This window comes from Balaenoptera borealis (genome assembly GCF_965194805.1).
Source record: "Balaenoptera borealis genome assembly, chromosome: 6".
In the NCBI taxonomy this organism is placed as follows: Eukaryota; Metazoa; Chordata; class Mammalia; order Artiodactyla; family Balaenopteridae; genus Balaenoptera; species Balaenoptera borealis.
In genome coordinates this window covers 22,501,794-22,521,416 of record NC_138863.1, presented here as the reverse complement: position 1 = coordinate 22,521,416, position 19,623 = coordinate 22,501,794, and the positions used below count along the sequence as shown (strand labels likewise).

At 35.7% G+C, this 19,623-nt stretch overlaps 1 protein-coding gene across 1 annotated transcript in view; it reads left to right on the top strand.

Moving 5' to 3' along the window:
* VWC2L (von Willebrand factor C domain containing 2 like) overlaps nt 1-887 on the top strand; it is a gene marked incomplete at its 5' end in the record, with an annotated part of 32,003 nt that extends 31,116 nt beyond the window's left edge. Inside the window, one exon of the mRNA XM_082395858.1 lies at nt 30-887. The remainder of the gene's footprint in view (nt 1-29) is intronic.
* Nucleotides 888-19,623: the final 18,736 nt, after the last annotated feature.

Sequence of the window (19,623 nt, the reverse complement as noted above, 5' to 3'; positions counted from 1 at the left end):
ATAAATAAATAAATAAAATAAAAATAAAGGTTAATCATTTTTTACAAAAGTGAAATTACATTCCTGTATTACCCATTATACAAAAGTAACTATCAGTTGGATTAAAGATCTAAATCTAAAAAATGAGATCATAAAGGGATTTGTTTTTAACGTAAACATTAGCTTACTCTTAGGATCAGGATGGTTTTCCTAAACATAAATGCAAATAAAGAATTTATAAAAGGAAAAATTAAAATTCAAATTAGATAACATATAATTTTATCCTTAAATTTCTTAATAAATTAACTTTGGAAAGGTAAGATGCAACAGGCACTCTCAAGCACTACTGATGAGAGTATAAACCAATATATCTTCTCTGAAGGGCAGTAAAAGTGTGTGGACCTTTGATCCAGCAATGTGGCTTCTAGAAATTGATCAAAAATAATCAGATAAGAATATAAAGATGTTATATAGAGAGGTATTTATTACAGAGTTGTTTATAATAGCAAAACCTTGGAAAACCTGAAACCTAAATATTTGACAATAAGGAGGTTGTTTAAAAAACCATAGTATATCTACATGGACTAACTACTAAAAAATTATTACAAATGATGTCATGGAAAAAAAATTAAGGACATCACAAAAAACAAACAAACAAAAAATGCATGTTCAGAGTATATTATTAAATTAAACTAGTAGGCCAGAAAGCACTATTTTTAAAATAATTTTGTTAAAAAGAAAATGTATGTATAGAAAAACACTGGAAGAAAATACTTCAAAATGTTAATGGCACATAACTCTGAATAGTAGTAGGCTAATGAATGATTTTTACCTTTTTTCCCTTTGCTAGCCCCTAGTTTCTAAATTTCCTACAACAAATCTGCATCATCCCTGTGATTTAAAATTACTATTTAAAGGAGAAAATAGAAAAATTCTTTAAAAAGATAATGTAAAAATTTTTCTATTTTTATGATTTAATAATCAATGACGTGCCACTTATTAGAAATTGCACTGATTCCTTGTTATAATTTGTACTCCATAATTAATAAACCAACTAATAATTCTACCACTTGACTTTCAAATCCTTTAACTGTGAGATTCTTTGCAAAGAATTTGGAAAACATCATTGCCCATTTTATGTACCTATTAGGGTAATGGTTAAAATATTCACTTAAGTCTATGCATTTACATTTTCATGAAGCTATTTTGCAAACTCAGCCTTTTAAGTTTGAAAATTAGATGCAAGTCTTTCACCTTAATTTGATATTTTCTCACTTCCTCTTAGGGAGACAATTAGTAACAAATGAAACACAGACATTAAACAAACACACTGAAGATGAAAAAATTTCTGGCACTTGCACATATCCATTGGCTACAGAGCCCCTGAAATAGTTTGTGATGAAAGCATACCCTATGAAGGGCAGTTTCAAAGCCTGCATTTCATTGACTTCATAACTGAAAGTCAGAATTATCATATTCGTATAAAGTAGATATCAAAACAGAGTAATTATAAATAGCTATTTTAATAAGCCACAATTTCCTATTGCTTTCATAAAGCGTCCTCCAAAGTATGAAAGGAAATATTTTTATTTATGTTGTCTTAAACCAACAGGATTCCCTCTCAATTCATCAGCAAATTAGATTTCAAAAAGATTATTTTACAAAGTTGACACAATGAAAATTAATGCCACATTCATTTCCTGCTAATTGCATCTCTACTTAATTATCGGGGCCCCCAAGTCCTTCAGAAAATGAAGGGAAGAAGGCCAACATCTGCAAAAATGAGAACTTTTCTCTTTTTTTCTCCTCAACCTATAGAAAATGCTTCGGGACTATTTTTTCCCTATGTAATCATCTAGAATGTTGGGTCTGGTCCTCCCACAAAGCACACACTCCTAGTTGAGAAGAGACATGTTAGGAAGTAGACCTCACTCCTTCGAGTGCCACGTAGTACTTTGATGTTCAGCGCACCACCCCAAAGGGAGCCTAAGGGCCCCGAAGAAGGGTAATGCAGACACATGTACTGAATGTCTCATTCTTACACATTCAGATAACCTCACAGATAATCTGGTTCAAAAACAGTAGCTTGGCAGAGGGTTGAATACATCTCCCCAAACTGCCCGTGCATTTCTATTCTTAACCCCACCTTCTCTCTTATTCTTGAGCCTCTCTTCAACTATGTTTTTATAGAATAGTGCTGACTTCTGGATTGTATACAGTAATCTCTATAAAACACCTCTGAACTGTGGATGATGGCAAAAGGGCAATTGGGATCACTAACATATTTATAGTTGGATGCCCCTCAAATGAGAAAAGGGAAATGGGAAGTTCTTGCATGCATACTTATTTTGCTTACACTAGCTTCATTTGTGCAATCCTTAGGGGTTGGATTTGATTCTAAGAGTTAATTGAATGGGGTGGGGTCTAATGGGAAAGCCAAGGCATTTGGTCTTGCCAAGTCTTATCTAAGGGAGGCTTGAGTCTGCCGTGGGAGAGCCTCCCTGAGGGTAAGGCAGAGTTTCCCTTCATCCAAACCTCCTTCCTGAGGTAGGCACGTTAGAAAGTTGCGTTCCCTCCTTTACCTCATGTCTTTGCCATGTAGAAACTCATGCTTTTCAGATGCAGGAAAAGCCATGTCCATCCACCAGCACCCCTTTTCCCCTTCACTAATTACTAATGTAAACCTTGTGCAGTCAGACAAAAACAAAACAAGGTTGCCATGCAAATTGTGTTCCTTGACCTGCTTTGAATTTGAATGTCTTCTAAAGCACTGGGCAAGATGAGCCTGGGGGGCCTCGAGGAAGGTATTGCTCTGTCTTCCTCAGAAGTTTCAGCGGTCTGAAGCAAGAGCATCTAATACACTCATCTCTGAGGCACAGATTCCCTTTTTTACAGATAAGACCAAATTTCTTGGGATTCTACATCCCACGCCACTGGTAAAGACGGGATCCAGAATTCTGGGTCCTCTTGAAAAGATCCTAACACCTCCCCGGCCAGCAGTCACAGCCTCGTCCTCATCGTCGGGCTTGAGGCACTTAGGACTGATTTCTCCCTGCTTAGCTCAGACCCCACCAGGAGCCCAGGACCACTAGGTCACCCCTCATCCCCGGGACTCTGATCTCCATATGGTGCTATGAGCTGAGAGGTAACACCCCAAGTCACCACTTTCCAGTCCTGGCCCCTGATTTTTAGTTCTCCATCACACCTACTGCCACCTGAATAGTATATATTTTACTTACTTAGTTGCTTGTCTCCCCTGCTCACAGAAGTACAAAGTTCGTGCAAAGATTTTTGTCTCTTTTGTTCACTGTTGTATTCCCACTACCTACAACACATTGTAGGTGCAAATATATGTTTGTGAATAAATGAATGAATGCACACCTGTATTGTGCCTTTGGAAGAGCCAAAATTAAATAAGAAAATTGATTCTTTGAGTTCTTTTAGCTTCACTTTTGAAAAGTCTTCTATTTCACAGAGAAGAGCTTTCAAATGGAGAGCTTAGGAGGCATTGTGTGGTGGGAAGGAGGGTGCTTATCAGATTTTTTTCCTAATTAAGTTTGCTTTAATTTACCACTAGGATTAGTGGTACATACATTGATAGGAGGCGTATCAAGGTGATCTAGTAGAGACAGACTGGTTTCCAGGGGAAATTGAGTCAGCTTGATATTTTACTCCTTTATAACCTTGCTAGGGACACCTAAAGCTTCTGTTTCTTAAGAAACGACTGCATGAAACGTATGAGTCACTTCAGTGCAAAATTAATGTAATGCTTTAGCCAGTATTATCTACAATGATGTATTTCATCTAACAATAGGGATTGGACTATTTACGAGTTAAGGAAGCCTCGAGCATTGACTGAATATGGGATTTGTCAGTATTTGGTAAACAGAGTCAGAAAATGGGACTTGATATCAGGGCAGAGGGAGAACTGATTGCAGGGGATAATATTTAATTTTAGAAATCAAACTGTGCAACCGAAAAAGATATCAGAAATATGGCATAAAACAGGGACAAAGGAAACTTGCTAAGCAATATCTTTTCTGGCATATAGTGATTGGGAAACTCTCTAAGGATAGCTGAGGCTGAGGTAGGAAGCCCTTGCAGTAAGACCTCTGATGTTTAAATGTAGCTCTGAGCTGCTTCAAATCAAACTATCAGAAATGTTAAACCTCTTTTGAAACATATTTATGGTTGGATGCCCCTCAATTGAGAAAAAGGGAATGGGAAGTTCCTGCATGCATACTTATTTTGCTTACAGTAGCTTCATTTGTACAAGGTGATGGCAAAGTGCAGCCATAAATGCTGCTGCTGGTCAGGGTAGTAACTAGCCAGGCCTGAGTCCTCTCCTCCTTTCACCCATCACTTTTATGCATTCTGCAGAAAGGTCCATAAAGCAACACACCTGCCTTCTGGAAGGCTAAGCTCAGTTCGTTTCCAACAACATTAAATAACAAAATAGTTGGCAGTGTTGTATCCAAATCTTAAAAGCCTGCTCACTCCAACTTGCTGTGTTGGGATTTAAAACAGAGGTAAGATGCAGGGCACTAGGGGCTGATGGCCTGTGTTTAAGATGTGGGATTCTCAGTGTCTGTTTTATCCTACCCGCTTTGATTTGATTTGATGATTTCTTTAAGAACGGAGATAGATGACAGTAAGCAGCAGCAAAGGAAGAAAACTGCAGTGTAGAGGAGGGCACGCGAGCCTCTCAAGCCAGGTGGATGGCAAGAAACTTAACTGGATTCTGTTTTAACTCCCAGTAAATGCAATAGTCAGATCCCTAAGCTCAGTGAAGTAATCAGCCACCATGCAATGTCATCTGAGATGTACTGAAAGCTGTTCAACCCATCAAAAGTAGTGCCCCTTCTAGCCCGCCAACGTACATGTCCACATACACATTCGTACATACTTTCATGCTCATAATTTCTTTTATTTTTAAATTTTTCATAATTAATGTCACTAAAAACTTGAGAAAAATAGCTAGTACATCAGGTATTAATGATACCAATTAAGTTACATATATTTTTCTTGGGTTTATCAGATGACTAGATCATCAAACATAGGCCCAGTTAGTTTAAATATGGGGAAGAGTAAACCCGGGATAACAGGGAGACCCTAGGAAGGTACTGGACCAGAGAAAGAGAGAACGCCTGACACAGGTGCCTTTAGGATGAGAGAGGGAGCCATGAACGCCGGGAGGTTGAAATGAACCGACACGTCTGCTGATGGTGCATGTTGAGGGAAATAGTTGCCTTTTTCATATGTTTCCTCAATGACTGATCTAATAATAATAATTAACCTAACTACTGAGAGTAGCACTAGCTTTCATTTATTGCAGGGGAGAAAACTGAGACCAAAGTATATAAATTACCGTCAGATATACAGCTGGGATTTGAACCATGCTCTATCCAACTTCAAAGCCATAGTGTCTAACCAGTTGCTCTCAAAGTAGCCCTGGGCCAGCAACATCACCATTATCTAGAAACTAGTCAGAAATGCACATTTCTGAGCCCATCCCAAATCTACAGAAGCAGAAATTCTGGGAGTGGGACCCAACATGCTGTGCCGTAACAAGCCTTCTAGGTGATTCTGATGCTCAAAGTTTGAGAACCATGGACTTCTTCACAGGTGTCTGTTAGGAAGTCTGTTCTCTTTCAAATAAAGGATGTGTGTGTTGGGGGAAGCTAGGGGAGTAAAAGGTGAATAATTATTAGTCAGTGGTATTGGAGACAATGTTATACCAGGACAAGAAGTGAGACAAGGCTGGAAAGGAAGGGTTAGACACAAAATGCCCTGGAGTCAAAGCAAGGGCACTTAGGGTTGGAGAGAATCCAGGAACGGTAAACCCCAATAGGGGCAAAGGCAGGTCCCCCAGGGCCTAGAAGTGATGTAGGTGGGACATACCAGGAAGATGATATTCAAGGTAAGCTGTCAAGAATGGTCACACCCAAAGAGATTTCTTAATAACAAAGCCGTGATCATTGAGAACGAAATTCAACTGATTTTTAAAGGCAGCAAGAGTCACTAGGAAGGCACAGTAATGAAAGGAAAGGCAACGTGAGATACTGATCTACTATGAAGCGATTGTTTCAAGTAAATTATTTTCTGAATTTAAGTTATGATAACAATTAACATTTTATAAGTCATAAATATATTTAAGAATATTTTAATCCCTTTAAATAGCTGTGTCAAGGTCTAATTGACATAAAATGAACTCCACATTTTTTAATCAAAACACAATTTGATGTTTTGACATATGTATACCTGTGAAACTATTATTATAGTCGGGAAAGTGCCCATACCTGTCACTCCCAAAACTTTCCTCATGTTCCTTTGTAATCCTTCCCTTTACCTTTTCTCTGCCCCATCCCATCCCAGGCAACCTCTGTTCTGCTTTCTGTCATTATACATAAATTTGCATTTCTTAGAACTTGATATACATGTAATTGTTCAATATGTACTCTCTTGTCTGAATTCTTTCATTCAGCATGATTATTTTGAAATTCATCCATGTAGCGTGTATCCTAGTTCATTCCTTCTTTATTTCCGAATGGTACTCAATTATATAAATATACCACCATATAATTTATCCATTCACTTGTTGATGGACATTGGACTGTTTCCAGTTTTTGATTATTACAAATAAAGCTGTCAAACATTCTCGCACAAGTCTTTTTTATGGATATATGTTTTATTTTCTATTGTGAAAATACCTAGAAATGGAATACTAGAGCATATGGTATGTGTATATTTCACTATTTTTTCTTTAATGCCAAACTATTTCAGAGTGACTGTATTATTTAAAATTTCCATCAGAAATGTGTGAGAATGCCAATTCCTGTACCTGTCACCAGTGCTTGGGATCATCAGTCCTGTTTAATTTTGGCTACTCTAATAGAAGTGTATTATTATTCTATTATGGTTTTAAATTGCATTTTTCTAATGGCTAGTGATGTTGAGCATCTTTTCATATGCTAATTTTCCATCTATATATCTGCTTTAGAGAAATGTCTGTTCAAATCATTTGCCAATTTTTTAAAGTTGGGTTTTTGTTTCTGTATTATTGAGTTTCCAGAGTTCTTTATATGTGCTAGAGACAAGTTCTTTATTAGACATATGATTTGCAAATATTTTCTTCCAGTCTGTGGCATGTCTTTTCATCCCCTTAACAGTGTCATTTGAAGAGCAAAAGTTTTTAATTATGACAAATTCCAATTTATCAGTGTTTTCTTTTATAAATTTTGCTTTTAGTGTTGTAACGAAGAAATCTTGGCCTAACCCAGAGTCAAAAGTAGTTTTCCTGTTTTCTTCTAGAAATATTTAGATTTGACATTTAGGATGATGATTCATTTTGCATTATACTGTGAATATGATGCAAGGAATTGAAGTTTTTTTTTTTTTTAATATGGATATCCAGTTGTTTTAATACCATTTGTTAAAAAGACTGTTTTTTCTCCACTGAACTGTATTTGTACATTTGCTAAAAATCAGTTGTCTATTTATGCCTATATACATTTTCGACTATTTCTGAACTCTCCATTCTGTTCCAGTAAGGTTATTTTGGCTCTTCTAGTTCCTTTGCATTTCTTTCTGAATTTTAGTATCAGTTTATCAGTTTCTACAAAAGAAAAAGTCTGTTTTGATTGGCATTATGTTGAATGTTTTACATCAATTTGAGGAGAATTGACATTTTATCAGTATTGAGTCTCCCAATTTATGAACATGATATGTCTATTTATTTAGTTCTTTAATTTCTCTCAGCAGTGTTTTGGTCAGTTTTATTCCAAAGTATTTTAATTTTTTAATGCTACTGTCGTTAGTATACATTTTTTTAAATCTTATTATTTGCTAATATATAGAAATAAAATTGATAGTTGTATATGGATTTTGGATCCTGAAACATTGTTAAACTCAATTATTAAATCTAGTTGGTTTTTTGGTTTTTTTTTTGTAGATTCCATTGGAATTTCTACATAGACAAGCACGTTACCAGCAAAGACAGACAGTTCCATTCCTTTCTTACCAATCTGAATGCCTTTTAGTTCTCTTTTTCTATCTTATTACACTTGCTAGAATATCTTATACGGTATTGAATAGAAGTGCTAAAACCATACATCCTTGTGCTTTCCAGATATGGAATAAAACTCATTCAGTCTTCCCCAATTAAATATGTTTTTACCTGTAGCTATTTCACAGATGCCTATATCAGGCTGAGGAACTCCCTTTCTATTCCTACTTTGCCAAGAGATTTTATCAGGGATGGAGACTGAGTTTTGTTAAGAGTTTTTCAGGATCTATAGAGATGATCATGTGATTTTATTTTATAATTATAAATATAGTGAATTACATTGATTGTTTTTAAATATTAAGCCAACCTTCCATTTCTAAGATAAACTTCATTTGGTCATGAAGTACTATCCTTTTTAAATGTTGTTGGATTTTATTTGCTAAATTTGTGTTTAAATTTTTTTTATATAAGTTTATGAGGCATATTAATCGGTAGATTTCTGTTCTTATAATGTCTTTGTTAGGTTTGGGTATCAACGTATTGCTGACCACATAGAAGTTAGGAAAATAGTCTCTCTTTTTAATTTTCTGGAAAAGTTTGTGTAGAATTAGTATTAATTTTCCCTTATATGTTTGGCAGAATTCACCAATGACTTAAGTTTTATGAGCTGCAGGTTTCTCTGTGGAAAAGTTTTTAACACAAATTTATTCAATAGATGTAGGGTGATTGGGTTATTTCATCTTGAGTTATCATTGGAAATTTGTGCCTTCAAGGAATATACCATTTCATCTAAGTTTCTGAATTTGTAATCATAAGATTGTTAATATTCCTTTAGAATTCTTTAATATCTTCAAATTCTGTAGGTATTTCATCTTTCTTATTTCTGATATTGATAATTTATCCTTTCTACTTTTTTTCTGATTAGTCTAGTTAAATGTTTATCAATTTTATTTTCTCAAAAAACCAACTTTGGGGTTCATTGATTTTCTCTAATATTTCCTCTCTTATATTTCATTGATATCTGTTCTACTCATTGTTTCCTTTCTTCTACTTACTTTGGGTTTAATTTGCTCTTCTTTTTCTAATTTCTTAAGGTAGGATCTGACATAATAAATTTGATACCTTTCTCCTTTCCTAATATAGGTTTCTATAAACACGCCAAGCTCTACTTCAGCATCACCTGCCAATTTTCATATGTTGTGTTCACACATTTATTAAATTTAGAATACTTCCTGATGTTCTTTTTAATTTTTTCTCTGAATCATAGGTTATCTAGAATGTGTTAATTTGTTTCCAAATATTGGATATTTCCCAGGAATCTATGTTATTGATATCAGATTTAATTTCACACAGATGAAAGAACATGTGTTTATTACTCAATTTTTTAAATTTTTAATGAGACCTGATTTATGGCCAAAAATACATTCTATCTTGGAAATATTCCATGTGTGCCTGTAAAGAATATATATTCTGCTGTTTTTGAGTATGGATTCTATAGCTATTAATTAAGCCAAGTTGATTAATAGTGTTAAGTCTTTCATACTCTTATTGTTATTCTGTCTAGTTTGTTCTATTAATTATTGAGAGAGGGGTATTGAAACCTCTGACTATACTTGGACTTGTCTATTTCTTCTAGCAGTTTTATCAGCTTTGTCACATATACTTTGAAACTCTTTTATTATGTGTATCAATATTTAGGATTTATTATGACCTCTTCATAAATTGACTTCTTTCTACTTGTTAAATGACATTCTTCATGCCTTTATATTCTTCGCTCAGTAATCTACTTTGTGCTGACATTAATATAGCTAATCCAGCTCCCTTTTGTTTAGTGTTAGATGCTATATCTTGTTCTGTCATTCTACTTTCATCTATTTCTGTTTGTATATTTGAAGTCCTTTTCTTGTAAGCAGAATAAGATTGGGTGTTGCTTTTTAATCCAATCTGATCATCATTAGTGGTCTATAGAATTCTTGGTTGATGAGTTTGGGGTGTTTTTTTTCCAGTACTTTGAAGATGTTGCTCCACTGTATTTTCCCTTGCATTTTTTGTTCGGACAAGCTGTCAGCTGTTATCTTTATTCCTGTGAACATGTTTCCCTCCAACCTCACCCCCTCACCACTTTTAAGATTTTCTCTTTACCACTGTTTTTGTGCAATGTGATTATTATATATCTCGACATAGTTTTCTTAGTGTTTCTTATGCCTGTGCTTCAATAACTTCTCTGGATTTATAGTTTCATCCAAATTTGGAAAAATTTCAGCCTTTATTTCTTCAAATATTTTTTTTCTGTCCCTTACCTTTGGGAACCCGAATTAAACATGTATTAGGATGCCAAAAATTGTTTCACACATCATGCTCTATTCACCTTTTCTGATTCTCCATTCTATTTGATTTTCATTTTGTATAGCTTCTACTGTTACGTCTTAAAACTTACTAATCTTTTCTTCTGCATTATCTAATCTGACAATAACCATATCTAGTATATTCACACTTCGTACTTTTCATCTCTAGAGGGTAGATTTTTTTGTTGTTGGTTTTGGATTTGCATTCCTGGCTTCAACTTTTTTTTTTTTTAAATATATGGAAAAAAGTTATAACTTATTTTTTCCTGCTTATTCTAATATGTGTTAGCTCTAGATCCTTTTCGTTTTTCTTTCTCTTGTTATTGAAATGTCAGACATTGTAAATTTTACTTTGTTAAGTGCTGGACATTTTGCATTTCTATAAATATTTTTGAGATTTGCTGCAGTACAAAGTTAAGTTACTTGGAAATATTTTCTTCCTTTTACATCTGGCTTTTAAGAATTGTTCAGCAGGACTAGAACAGTGCTTAGTCCAGGACTAATTATTTCCCTACTAAGGTAAAAATTATTGACTACTGGACTCAATACCCTGCTAATCATATGATTTTTCAGTCTGGCTGGTGGGGATGGTACTTTTCCCAGCCCTACTCCCTCTGTTAGTTCTTTCCCTGCCTTGGGTAGTTTCCTCACATGCATACGCTGACCAGTACTCAGCTGAATGCTTGAGGGAAACCATCTGCAGGTCTCTGGAGTTGTGTCTCTGGGCAGCTGTCCCCTCACCAGTACTCTGTCCTGCAAACTCAAGGTGCCTTGGTCTCCACAAAACCTTAGCTCTGTTTCCTCAACACTGGGAGTCACCTGGGTTTCACTACCCAGCACTATGAACTAGAAACTCCCAAGGCAGAAACATAGGGCAATCATAGAACTCCCCTTATTTGCTTCTCTTTTTTCAGGGGTAACTGTCCTTCTTTGCCCAATATCCAGTGTCTTGAAAATGATTGTTTCACATATTGTATTTGTTTTTCATGATTTCTAGTGGGGGTGTAAATCTTCTCAATTACTCTACCTTGGACATAACTGGAAGAGCATAGTTTAATTTCATAACTTGTATTTTTCAACAGAGACCCACGCTTGTACAATCTCTACCTGTCACAACAGTGCTGAGCAATTCATAGTTAAACAAATTAAAATAGCAATATCCATTGCCCTCTTAATAACTGCCAAATGGTTGTCACTCAATAAATAATGAGTACCTACTACGTCTTAGCCATTTTGCTAGATAGTTTACACTAATTATTTCTATTCCTAATAACACATTATGATGTTTTACCTCTCTTTTTATTTTACCTCTTATGTAAATGAGGGAAATTAGGTTTAGGGATGTGAAATAATGCGCCAGATACCCAGTAAGTGAAGTATTTAGCTTTCAAATTCAGATGATTCTGATTCCAAGGACTTTTCACTTTCTGTAGTGCTGTGGTTATTATTTACCATAAAATAGAAATAGGACATTTAATAATGGATTATCTAATTGTGCTTTCCAGCTGAGGATATTAAAACATTTCTAACTTACCACCTTAAAAGATTTAGCTGACTAGTAGAATTTTAAAAGAGATTTTCTGTAGATCAGCAGGGAAAGAAAATTTATATTGCAAGAATGAAAGTGATAAAATGAAAAGAATATAAAGTGGGTAATTTTGTTACTCAGATTAACGCCAAACACTAAGAACAAGAATTTGTAGTAGAAGAGAAGGAGGCCCAGAGATTCAGAAATCTGAAGGAAGCCTCAGAAGAGGAAACTGCTCCATTTGACAAACCACCAGAGTACATGGTTGCTGACTCAGCAATAAAACTGTTGGACTTTTTAGAAGCTGTATTATTTTGGTGGCTTACAAACCCCTTCTTAGATGTTGAAGATATGAGCTTTTTAAAACTTAATATTACCAAGTTAAACTTCGTTAAAGGTATCCAATTTTTTCTGACTTAAAAGTATTACCAAAGAATCATGTTCTTTTTATTGAAAGACACTCTCAGATCTTGGTTTAAATATTTTAAATAAATAAAATTTTAATAAATATTTTCAGTACAAAATATAACGATTTTTAAAACATCTATGTGACTGTAACTATTACAAAACATCAAATGATTGCATTTTACTACTGAATTACCCAATGATGAAAAGTACACAAAATATGGTAAAGCTAAGAAAACCCCATACATTTTGTGCTAATGATGCTATCAAAGAGTCAGGAATGACCAGTTAGCTCCAATGTAACCAATGCAGTCAAGTACAACCCTACATGAGAAGTGGGTCTGCTTCAGAGTCATACTTCCTCACTAAAAGCTCTTAAAGTATCATGGGTACAATGTATATGAGAGTATGAAAAGAAAATGTATATAGCATTTGAGATCTCTATTTCCTCAGGGAAAACTGAAAGCAAAATATCACCTTGGAAGGTATTAGGACAAAATAATAAATTTTCTAAAACTACTCTTTATTCATTTCAACTTCTTAAAATTTCCTACATTGAAGTAAAATGTAAACTTTGACTATTTCGTTCTTGTTGAAGAGAGACCTAAGCAAAAATCTTGGCTGTACAAATGAATACTCATGATATGATTACTTTTCTTTGTAGCATGGTTGTAAAGAATAGAAATGGAGCTGATTTTCCCTATTTCTCAGCATTCTTCAAGCATCCAAGGAACTTAGAGCTAAATCCTTTAGAGGGAAAAGAAACTCTAATACCTTTAAACAGGGTTTGACTTTAAAAAAAAAAAATGCAAGAGGCAAAGTGATGTTACATCTAAGTCCTCAGAGAAACTATTAATATATGTAAAACAATATGGTGACAGTGTGGATACAGGTAAAGACCCATTATAGAATAAATATAGTTCTAAGAAGAGGGCTGGACAGCAGACTCTATAAATAAATTTTTCCCCAGTTACTTTCTAGAGAAAATTGAAAATCATAGAAAAATAGAATTTTAAAACTGAAAGAGACCTTGGAAATTATTTGATATAAATCTTTGATTTTGCACTTGAAGAAAAACCCAAGGATGGCAAGTGAAGGTGAAATCTTCGAAGACTAAGCAGAAAGAGCCAGGACTACAACACAGCTTTGCTACTCTCAGGGGACCCATGTTTTAAACTAAAGAAATACATATTCTGTGTGATATCCCACAGGTATTTGTTGGTTTGTTTTTATTTAACAGGAATGCTTGTACATTTTTATGACAAGTATTTTATAGAATTTAATTTGTTTTTATATGCTGCTGGGTGTTGAGTGCCAATCAAATGATTCTTAAGGCTATTTTTGATTTTGTAAGTACTTGTGCACCTACAAGTAAAAATTGTGGTTAGAATGTTAATGACAATATTTATTAAAGATTAGGGGATCTGGCAATGTTAATAGATTTGGGAAACACCATGCCCCAGGGCCAACTTGAAGGAAGGAAGGAAGGGATGAAAGGAGGAGGGAAAGAAGGAACCCATTTCAAAGTAATTCTTGGGAGAAGAGATGCCAACATTTTTTAGTGAAATGTTGAAAAATGGCTGATAAGAATTCCTTTTTAGCATCCATATCTATCTAGGGGCACATATTGTTATTGTCATGGTGAATATATCTTGCAGCACAAGAAAATTAAAATATCAACTCTTCTGTGCTCAATTCAGTTTAGCAAGTATATATTGCCCTCCTTCACTCAGTCAACACTTATTTATTGAGTACCCACCACATACCAGCCGTGTTGCTGGAACTGCTAAAAATGCAATGGTGACCAAGATCAGTCCCTACCTTCAAGAAACCCCCAGCTTTAAGGGAAATCTAGGCAAGCAAACAAAAAAGAGGCAATGAATTGTTATTGCAATATGCTCAAAGAAAATTTTAGCAAAAGTCTGCCAAAGAGTGCCTAGAGGGAGAAAAAAGCAAACAGAACTTTGTCACTTTGGCTATATTGGAAAGAATTAATTATAAGTAACCAATATGGGGAAATCTACTGATCCTTATGCTTTCCCTTCTACAGAATCTTTGAACTATTATGTCCACTAGTTTGAGCACAGCTGCAAAGACTGATTTCATGTACTTGTAATTTAATGTGTTTAATGTCTTTTTATTGGTGTCTGGTTATACAAAGGATTGACAGAGTGTTAGGAATTTGCGGGTCAAATAGATGTTTGCCCTACTTCCTGCTCTCTACTCACACAATAATAAAATAAAAATAGGAATTAAAGATTAGAGCCCAGGAAACTAAGGAGATACAGATTGGAAAGTCTATTTTAAAAGTTCTGTGACTTTCTTTATTTTCTTCTCTTTGCTCCCACACCACTTGATATTTCTCAATCATCATTCCTCCATGCCTCTGACAGTCCTAGATACTTAAATCATCTGTAATTACACTTAAAACACCAGCAGGTAAAGAACAATCTAATTCCAAATGATAACATCTGTGACATATTCCTTTAATTCTTAGAAATGGAAAATATTGACTTCCACTATTGTTTCAAGGACTTCAACAGAAAATGCCTAAAGTTGTTTGAAGGACCCCCTATAGGAAAATAAAAGTATTTGCCTTTCAAAGAATAAGCAAGCAGAAATAATAGAACCTCAGTTCATAGCCCCTACTGAGATAAGTGAGCACGTCATGGGGCAGATTCAGACTAGGCACCAACTACTATGTAGAAAATAAATAAGCTACAAGGATGTATTGTACAGCACAGGGAAATATAGATATTATTTTATAATACTTTAAACGGAGTATAATCTAAATATATTGAATCACATTGTACACCTAAAATTAATATATTACTGTAAATCAACTATACTTTAATTTTTTTTTTTAAATTTAATTTTGTCCAAGGTCATTTATGAAATGTATGTTCTTGATGACAAACCATCTTTTTCTCCACAAGAATTTTTAAAGGTTATTTCAATGATTTCTCAATAATTTTTACTGTTCGTACAAATGTCTCAGTAATCTTCCCAGCGTGCAGATGACACTGTCCAGACTGGCCATGTTCTAATCTGCATTACATTCCTGGAAATCTCTTGGGAGAAGAAAAGTTTCAAAGCTTAAATCCTGCCCCCCAAAAGCTTGTAGACTCTTTACTTCGCATCTCATGGGTATGTATGTGAAATTTAAATGGAAAACTAAGGTTATTCATAGAAATTCATTGGAGACTAAAATTGATGAATTAATGAATCATTTAAGGCAAGAATGGGTAAAGTAGGCATTGTTTTATGCACTGTAAGATGAGTAGGTTAGATGAAAGTAAAGCTGTAAAAGGTAAATCTGTCTGTGAAATAGACATTTATTGGGCATCTAGGTCAATTACTGTACACATGTAATCTCATTTAATCTTCCCAACGGTCCTTGTACAGATGAGACTGAGGCTTAGAAACTTACTTATCATTGGGTCACATAGTTGGAAAATTGTAGCACTTATTTTCACCACTCTTTCCTGTTCAAAGCCCATGCCCCTTCCACTAAACCACACAGCCAACATGTACTCTGTAAGCAGAATTCCTGGGTGTAACACTATCATTCATATACTTACATTAATAAAAGGAGAATTGAATGGGGCCTTGGGGCCCTAGAGCAAACTCATGGGACTCTACAGGCTTTAATACTATAGATGCGCTCTGCCCTCTGCCTTTAGCTTCCTTATTTTCTCTGGTTGCTTTGGTGAGCACCTGCTCAGTTGCAAATAACAAAAAACTAGCTCCAGCTGATGTCAGACAAAAAGTTTCACCTAACTGAAAAATCCAAGGGCACCAGCTCTAGACCTAGATGAATCAAGGGACTCAGACAATATGAGGACTTGATTTTTTGTCATTCCTCTGTTCTGCATTTCTCTTGTTGGTTGCATTTTGAGGCCCTTCATGGTGACAAGATGGCTGCCAGCAGGTTCAGGCTTACTTCCTCATATGTCTAGATCTAGTGGAGGATGAAGGAATGGATAGATATTTTATCTAACATTAGTATTTGGTGTGACTCACATTGGCAAAAATAAAGAAATTCCTGAACCAATCCCTCTCGACAGAAGAACGTGACACTCAGTTGGCCAGGCTGGAGCCACATTCCCATTCCTGAAGGTGGGGATGAAGACAATACTACTAGAGTCACAGGGTAGTGACAGTGGGTATTTTCCCAAGGTAAATAAAAGTACTATACTCAGAAAACAAGGTTAATGTTTCCTAAATGTCAAAAAACATGACATTTCCATTACAGTTCAGAATTAGAAGAAAATACAAGTATTTTTTATGAAAACGTCTCATGCACAGGCACCAAAGCTATAGGTGTTTCCGAATAACAGTGACATACACATCAAGGATAATTAAGACCAAGCAAACATTGATAGAAAATATATCATGGTCATGCTTCTGCATGTTTAACTCATACCTGATAGTGAGAACCACCTTTGTATACAAGGAATCCTGATATAGAACATCACCCAAAGACAGTCAACAGATGGAAGAGACCTAGAACACAGGTCCTATCTTCAACAGACTGGCATTCCACGTCACCACAGTGGCAGTAATCTCATTTGTTCAGAATATCTATTAGCATTTCATGGAACAGAGTTTGAGAAATGTTGCATTTTTATGCCTCCCCCTCAATGAATATTCATGTAGGAATATATAGAGAACTACACCTAGTTTACACATAGCTTTTTTTTTTTTAACATCTTTATTGGAGTATAGTTGCTTTACAATGTTATGTTAGTTTCTGCTGTATAAAGAGTGAATCAGCTATATGTATACATATATCCCCATATCCCCTCCCTCTTGCATCTCCCTCCCACCCTACCTGTCCCCCCCTCTAGGTGGTCACAAAGCAGCCTGATCTCCCTGTGCTATGCGGCTGCTTCCCACTAGCTGTCTATTTTACATTTGGTAGTGTATATATGTCCATGTCACTCTCTCACTTCATCCCAGCTTACCCTTCCCCCTCCCCGTACCCTCAAGTCCATTCTCTATGTCTGCGTCTTTATTCCTGTCCTGCCCCTAGGTTCATCAGAACTTTTTTTTTTTAGATTCCATATATAACACATAGCTTTTTCATATGCTGAGTTAGGGAAAGAAAGCACTGAGTTTTACAATTTTGGTGGTATAAAAAAAATAGCTCACTTTTCTTGTCCTTCCTACAACCATTGGGAAACATAGTCAAGGTTAGGGGACAATCTGTACCTATGGACATGAGCAAAGCTACATCATCATCTTGGTCTCATTAACACATGTCTAAGTGAGCTAATCAATTATTAACGGGGTCCCTGATATTATGAGGAACGAATTTAATCATCACAGACACCTCTCAAAGATGTCATGCCAGTCTGAAAAGTCTACCCAGGGCAGATAGAAGAATCTGAGGGTTCAAAATGAATAGATTGCTATATCAGTATAACCCAATTTCCAATAATATTTGTTTTATTACCATCTGCATTGTAATAATGAAAGAATAATTGAGAAAGAAGAAAATAATTTTATATTGAATAGTTTACATAGAGAGCAGGTCACTTCTCCTCACTTTGTGAGAGGAGAGTCTCTTTCATACATAAAAATTTATCAACCTACTACCTACAAGAAGGAGGCAGCATGGCGTCCTAGGGAGTGACGAGCACGGGGCACATGAGAACTATCGCTCAATTCAATTAGCAGTGTGACCTTGAGCAAGCCACTTCACCTCTAGGGACTTGGTTTTCTCACTTGTAAATGCAGTCAGTTAAGACCTGGCCTGCCTGCCTCTTGAGTCTGTTGTGAGAGCTAAATGAGTACGAAAGTATTTTGTCAAATATGAATTACAGGAAGACAAAAGAGTGTATTTATAGAGAAATATTACAACATTTGAGGGGGAAAATACTTTCTATTATTGCATAAGTAAACCATTCATTTTATTCCCTGATCTTTCTTTTTTAAAACCATTGCAGCCATTGTATTGATATAATCCAGTGAAGTGGCTTCAAGCAGAGCCTGTGGCAATAGGGAGACCAACTCCCCAGTGCTGCTTGTGTGACCTTGAACCAGCTCTTTAACCTCCCAGCACCTGAGACTCCCCATGTGTATTGAGGAAAATAATATGTTCCTAATAAACTAATTATGAGGATTAAATGAGATAATGTATGTAAAATACTCTGTATAGCACCTGGCACATAATAGACTGTAATTTGCCGGCACCAGCGTTTATTATCAGGAAGTGTATCAGATGCTATTTCCCTTAGGCTTGCTTCTGCCGGTTTCCCACCCTGCTCAAGGTCACTCTGATTGCCAAAAATGCAGTGCCAAGAAGAACAGAAATCTTTGGTTCATTGTGGAAATGAAGCAATATACAGGAAGAAATGGAATCTGGTATGGGAAAGCCATTCTCTCTAGCATACTGCAGTCTCACCAAGGCCCCTGAACTAATGCAAATTGCTTGTAACTGTTCAGCAAGCTACTGTCTGGCCCCCAGAGCCCTTCCTTTGAAAGGTTTACAGCTTGTATAAGCCCTTCTACTGGCTATTAGACCCAGACATCTTCCCAGAGAAATTCTCTCTTTGTTGTACATCAATGAGACATTTAAAAGAAGGCATCTTTTGAGAAGTTTCTTCATGAAGTTATAGAATTATAGCATTTATTCCTAAATGGCCCAGGGATGACAAATTTAAATGCCTAGAGAGAGTAACATAAACCAGTGAAGTAGGGCTCGTATTCTTTTAACAGGAATGCTTTGTTAGCATATTAAAGACAAAGAGGTAGTCTGCATTTAAAAAGGAAATGTACTCTTCCCATATATTTTTGAAACCTGTAGATGCCTTGACTTTTATTTTTTTCCAAATTAGACAGAGATGGTGGTGGATACTGAAATATATACCCATACTAGAAGAAAATCAACAATAAGCATAGCAAGTGGAACTAGCATTTAGTCCCTGCATTGGGGTGAAAACAGGGAGTGGTGAAGACTGAGACAAATGGCGGAAGCAGATGCCATTTGAATTGGAGGCACCATTCTGCTCTAGTCTATTCTGCCATGTAAGAATGTGAGGCTGGTATTAAGTCTTCCAATTTTCGAATGGAGGGCAGAAACCTGGTTTTTAAGTGAAATCTCCCAACTTTTGAGTGTTGGCTTGGCTTGGAGAAATTTACAAACAATGCATGTCAACAAAAAATATCTGTAGGCCAAATGTGGCTTTGTGATTGCTGACAATTGCAAGAGCCTCCGTTTCAGAGAAGTAACAGATTGCAAAGGAGGCTAAGTGACCTGCTCAAGGTCACACTGATATTGGCAAAGCCAGAAGTTGAACCTGGATCTCCTGACCCCCCAGCCCAGGAAAATCAGTCTGTCTTTTCACATCTAAACA